The sequence below is a fragment of the Felis catus genome, chromosome X (assembly GCF_018350175.1).
Source record: "Felis catus isolate Fca126 chromosome X, F.catus_Fca126_mat1.0, whole genome shotgun sequence".
In the NCBI taxonomy this organism is placed as follows: Eukaryota; Metazoa; Chordata; class Mammalia; order Carnivora; family Felidae; genus Felis; species Felis catus.
Genome location: NC_058386.1, coordinates 107038614 through 107045449, shown reverse-complemented (window position 1 = coordinate 107045449; position 6836 = coordinate 107038614).

Below are 6836 nucleotides of genomic sequence, written 5' to 3'. Positions count from 1 at the left end.
CCACATTGGGAGATGCTCTAGCAGTGCGAAGCCTGCTTGAGATTCTCTCTCTCTCCCTCTCTCTCTGCCCTCCCCCCACTCGCAATGTCTCTGTCTCTCTCAAAATAAATAAACTTTAAAACAATAAAAACAAAGTACACAAATAGGATAAAAATTTAATAATGGAAATTAGTCATAAATATGCAGAAAGTAAACTTAAAGACAGCACTACTGCAAAAATAAAATCTAACTTTACTTTTTATTTATTTTTATTTTTTTAATGTTTATTTTACTCTTGAGTGAGAGAGAGACAGAACACGAACAGGGGAGGGGCAGAGAGAGAGGGAGACACAGAATCTGAAGCAGGCTCCAGGCTCTGAGATGTCAGCACAAACTCATAAACCGTGAGATTGTGACCTGAGGCGAAGTCAGACGCTTAACCAACTGAGCCACCAGGCACCCCATAAAATCTAATTTTAAATCTAAATTTCTACTTATTTGTCTCACTTATTTCCTTAACATTTTAAATAACAGTCCACAAATATAAGGCAAATATATTAAGTGATACTATTACCAAACACCACTTGGAAATATTAGTTATGTTCTATTCTAGAAAACCACTTATATGAGAGATTCTAAGATTAAGTTTGAATTGTAAAGTTTTGCTTATGATCTCCACTTTGGAAAAAAGTAAATCTCATTACATTTACATTTACATGGATGCAGTCAAAATCGTGTCCAATAACTCTGCCGCAGGAAAGATTCATTATAACACAGTTCTATAGAGCAGGTATTGGTCCTGCCTCTTACCCAGCAGTCAACAACAAAATCCAACCCATTAAAAGTAAGGGCAGGCCCTCTGGTTTCAGCTGATATATTTTTTGTCATTAGTTATTACCCCCCTCCCCCATAAAATTCCAAAGCAGTCTTAAAATAAAAGTGCCCCGCTCAAATGGCTGGAAATTCTAGCTCTGTACTGGCTTTCCTATAACTGACACCTTTCAGGTTATCATCAACTATATTAATATGATCTTGGGAGGGGAATGGAAAGGGATGTTGAAAAAAATATTTTTTTCATATAAGACCCCTTCCCTAAATTCCTAACAAATATCAGGATCAGAGGCTGACATATGATTACACTGTTATCTTTTTAAGTGGTTAAATCGAATGACCCCTCTGGCATTCACATTTTAAATCTGCAAGGCTAGACATTACATCATTTAGATGTCAAACTTGGGGAAGCTGGACTCCAGGTCCCCGAACTACTACCCAAAGTAGATGGGAGTTCACGCTACCTAGTCTCCACATCGCCTTTTTTGTTTCTTTGTTTTGCTCCTTTTGTAAACTCCAAGATGCCGCGGAAAATTCTCCTGCGGCACTGAAGTCGAGCCGATCCCTATTAGCGGCCGTGCGCTGCTGCTGGGATTCATCTTTGGCCACTTCTGGGAGGTCCTAAAGCTGAGAAGAGGGGCTCCGTGGGAGACAGACCAAAGCCCAAAGTGGAGAGTGGGGAGATGGGGCAGGGCATCAGGAAGAGTTTGAAAGTTTGGGGCGCTGGGCTGGTTTCCAATGTCCCCCATTTGTTACCAAAACAGTGTGAGCAGGAGGGGGGAGAGCCCGGGACTGGGCGGCGAGGAAGGACGAGAAGGGACCGGCTTGCCAGGCAAGGACAGAATTGACAAGTTGCAGGGAACACGCCTTCAGCAGCGCTGAATTCGAGCTGTGGCCGTTAAGTCCCCAACCCAGTCTGGGGTCGGAAAGCTCCCCACTGCAGGTCCAAGGCGCGTTGTTAAAAAGGAAACAGAGACACTGACCCCTAATGTCACTCTCGCCGGGCTTCCTCCCGGTTTTGATGCCCGGTCCGCGAGTGACCAGCCCTGGACCTGCTGAGCCCACGAAGCTCGCTACGCGCCAAAGCCACGTGCTCTCCCACTTGCCCCAGAACCCCGGCACCCGCCCCAGCCGAGCGCGCCGCCCGCGGGCTCGTGACCGTGAGTCGCCGCCCCACTCAGCTGGTCCTCGTGGAGCCGACAGCGAGTTTGGCACCCTGCAGAGGAGCGCGGGCCAGGGGCGCCCCTCTCCCAGCCTGAAACTGCCTGCAGCCTTGTGGCCGCATCCAATCATCGGGACTAAAATTCGCTTTGGCCAGGAGAGCGCCCAGGCTTACTTTGCCCCAGGGGGCTCTGGGTCCCAGCGAGGATGGGGACCCCCTCCCGGGACGAAATGGCCGCCCCCCGCCCGGGAATTGAACTGGTGGGCCTCCTCGGGCGGGCAATTGTTCCCTGGGGTGGTCTGAGCCCTAGGGCTTGGCCTCAGCTCCCGCTCTGGCGCCCGCTGCGCCTGGAAAAGCCGCTAGTTAACCCCTTAGTCACCTGCGGAGGAAGCAGGGTGGGTGAGGGAAAGCGGAAGAGCCGGCGGGAATCGGGAGCGACCGCGGACCAGCTGGAGGACAAAGCCCTCAGTGGGGGGAGGCGGGGTGGGCGGGAGAGGCGCGCAGGCCCCCCCGGGGAGCGCAGCGCGGCGGGCGCCCGCACATCCTGCCTCCCGCTCTTCTCACTCCTTCCTCCGCCCTGAAGCGGAGCCACAAGGAGAAGCAGCTGCGGACGCATCTGGATCCATTGCCGGTTCCACGGCTGGCTGCCGTCCCCCAGCGAGCCGTGCTGCATGTTGGCGACTGAGGCCGGGCGAGGCTGCGCTGCTCTCAGCGCTGAAGATGCGCGCGTGGGGGAAGGGAGGCCAGGCCCCGTCGGCCCTCTCTTCGGAGTATCGTTTTGGTTGTTCAGATTCGGTGCGGAGCCCAATGCAGAATAAAGGGCAAAACCTCCCTCGAATTCTGCAAAGCAGTGTGGGCTTCAACACCTCCCCCTTCATGTTCACAATCATTTCCTCCCACCCGAATCCTGTTCGGGGCCACGGAATTGGGCAGTGGAGCCAGTCCTTGGAAATGGATCAGGACAATGCTTTTCGTTTTACAGAGGAGAACCAGACAGGTTTTGTCACATAGCCACTATCTGGCACAAGTTTTGAGCTTGGCTTGAGGAAGAAGCCTCAAAGGTGTAGAAAGAAAATATTACTAAACCTCTATTACGTTCAATTCAGGGATGGAAGTAAGGACTTCTCTTCTGACATCTTTTTGGATCAGTGAATGCAATAAAACCGGTAAGGCCCAAGCAGAAGAGACAGTGCAGAGAAAGAAGATATATTCAGAGTAATAAATTCAAGGAAATAGTCATAGCTGAGGGCAACAACATGGCAAGAAGGAGCCATAGGTACTCTGAGTTGGATGAAAACAGGGAGGTAGATTCAATGGAAAATATATGGATATAATTCCTTACGAAGGCAGGGAAGGCAATTTTGGGGGTGGGGATTTCCAAGGTATCAGTGGCCAAACCAAGACCCTGTGCCAGACAGACCCTGTGGTAACTTCGCCAATATCCACTCCTCCTTATTTTGGTGGCCACCTCCTGTTCCTTAATGTTACATCCCTGCCCTGACTGCCTTCTGATTCCAATTTTAGCAAATTAACATAATGCAAATCTAAATCAACATAATCCCATTCCCTGGCATTGACTGTCTAAAAACATGACCCAATTGGGGCTAGTGAGTGTAGCAATTTCCTGGGGGCTTTGAGAAAAGTTTTTCTTTCATGTTCTGGAAGAGTTTCAGAGGCAACCCCCTCTTCTGCATGTGCTCAAAGAAACAAGGAGCCCCTGATATTCTGAGCAGCCATATATCAACCATAACAAAGAGCCAAGTTTATTTTTTTTTCCAACGCTTATTTATTTTTGGGACAGAGAGAGACAGAGCATAAACGGGGGAGGGGCAGAGAGAGAGGGAGACACAGAATCAGAAACAGGCTCCAGGCTCTGAGCCATCAGCCCAGAGTCTGACGCGGGGCTCGAACTCACAGACGGCAAGATCGTGACCTGGCTGAAGTCGGACGCTTAACCGACTGCGCCACCCAGGCGCCCCTTAAAGAGCCAAGTTTAAATAATGCAGAAATCAAGAAAGTATAGGCGGAAAGAAATCTGACTTTGGTTCCATTTTTGATCTCCGAATAGTACAATTTTTCATATCTATTATGGCCCGTGATATTTTATTTTATACTTTCTTTTCCCCATTAGATTGCATATTCCATCAGGGTTGGAGCTGTCAGGCCTCTTTCCACAACATATACCTAATGCAATAGACACTTCAAAAATTGGGGCTGGAATCATATCTATCACTCACTTGACATTATAACAGAAATAATTTTTATGTTGCAATACAGTCTTTTCATGTGTCATTTTTAATGATTTTTAATGACACATTTTTTATTCCCACCAGTGGATTTCCTATAATAGCTCTGTCCACTTGGGAAAAAGGGAACAATGTGATATAAAAATTAATAACAAAATGGGGCACCTGGGTGGCTCAGTTGGTTAAGCATCTGCCTCTTGATTTCAGCTCAGGTCGTGATCTCGTGGTTCATGAGTTCGAGCCCTGCATCAGGCTCTGTGCTGACAGCCCAGAGTCTGGAGCCTGCTTTAGATTCTGGGTCTCCCTCGCCCTCTGCCCCTCCCCTACTGCACTGTGTTTCTCTCTCTCTCTCTCTCTCTCAAAAATAATTAAACATTAAAATAAATTTTAATCATATAGTATGTGAGTTTTTGTGTCTGGCCTCTCTCAATTAGCATTATGTTTTAGTTTTTTTTTTTAAGTTTATTTATGTAAGTAATCTCTACAGCCAATGTGGGGCTCGATCTCATGACTGAGAGAGCAAGAGTCACATGCTCCTCAGACTGGGCCTGCTAGGTGCCCCAGTTAGCATTATGTTTAAAAGGCCCATCAGTGGGGGCACCCGGGTGGCTCAGTCGGTTGAACATCCCGCCCTTGATTTTGGCTCAGGTCACGATCTCACTGTTCATGAGATAGAGCCCTGCACTGGGCCTACAGTGTGGAGCCGGCTTGAGATCCACTCTCTCCCTTTCTCTCTCTGTCCCTACCCCACCCCACCTTTATCTCAAAATAAATAAATAATCATTTAAAAATTTTTTAAAAAATAAAGGTCCATCAATGTTGTAGCATGCATCATTCCTTTTTAGGGCTGAATAATGTTCCATTTATGATTACACCATATTTTGTTTATCCTTTTACCCGCTGACGGACATTTGGTTTGTTTCCACCTTTTGGCTAATATGAAATTGCTGCTGTAAACATTCCTGTACAAATTTTTGTGTGAACATGTTTTGATTTCTCTTGGGAATATACCTAGAACTACTAGATCACATAGTAATTCTATGTTTAACTATTTGAGGAACTGCCAAACTGTTTTCCACAGCAGCTGCGACATTTTACGTTCCCACCAGGAATGTATGAGAATTCCTACCTCCGTATATCCTCACCAAGATGTTTATTATCCACTTTTTTTTTTTTACCCACCCTAGTGTGTACTAAGTGGTATCACAGTGTGGTTTTGAATTACATTTCCTTACGGACATCTCTTCATGTGTTTGTTGGCCTTTTGTAACATATCTTTGGAGAAAATTTTATTCAAGTCCTTTGCCAATTTTTCATTGGGTTGCTTGTCTTTCTGTTGTTGAATTGTGAAAGTCACTTACGTATTATGGATGTTAAAACCTTATCAGAAATATGATTCGCAAATATTTTCTACAATTTTCCAAGTCACCTTTTCACATTCTTTTTTTAATGTTTATTTATTTATTTTGAGAAAGAGAGACAGAGTATGTGCATGCACGTGCAAACAGGGGATGAGCAAAAAGAGAGGGAGAGAGAGAATCCCAAGCAGGCTCTGTGCTGATAGGGCTCAATCCCACCAACCTGGAGATCATGACTTGAGCCAAAATCCAGAGTCAGACGTTTAACCAACTGAGCCACCCAGGCCCCTGTCTTTTCACATTCTTGATAATGTACTTAGAAGCACAACAGTTTTTGATTTTCATGAAATCCAACTTATTTATTCTTTGGTTGCTTGTGCTTTTGGTGTCAATCGAAGAAACCATTACCAAACCCTTATATAATGCTGGTAAGAATGTAAAATGGTGCAGCCACTGTGGAAGACATTTTGGCCATACCTTACAAAGTTAAACATAGACTTAATGTATGATCTAGCAATTCCATTCCTAGGTATATACCCAAGAGAATTAAAAATATGTGTTCATAAAAAAACTTATACACCAAAGGTCCTAACAGTATTGTATATAATAGTAAAAAATGGAAACACCGAAATATTCATCAATTGATAGATACATAAACAAAATACTTTATATCCATACTGTGGCATATTATACAGCCATAAGAGAGAATAAAGTACTGATATGTGCTGAACCATGGATGAACCTTAAAACATATGTTAAGTGAAGAAGCCAGGCACAAAAGCCACATTTTGTATGGTTAAATTTTATGAAATGCCAAACATAAGCAAATATAGAGAGATAGCAAGTAGATTAAGGGTTTATTAGTGTTAAGGGGTATTAGTGTTAATATGGCAATACTCCCCCAGGGTGCCTGTGTGGCTCAGTCGGTTGAGCATCAGATTCTTGATTTTGGCTCAGGTCATGATCCTAGGGTTGTGGAATCGAGCCCTGTGTCAGGGTCCAAGCTAAGTGTGGAGCCTGCTTAAGATTTTCTCTCTCTCTCTCTCTCTCTCTCTCTCTCTCTTGCTCACTCACTCTCTCTCTCCCTCCCTCTATCTTCCCCTCTCCCCCACTCATGCTGTCTCTCTAAAAAAATTGGCAATGCTCCCCGAAATTGTACCTCCAGATTGAATGTAAGACTAGTCAAGACATCACCTCCTTTCTTTTTTATTTTTGCAGAAATGGATGAGCTGGTCATAAAATTCATATGAAATTGAAAAG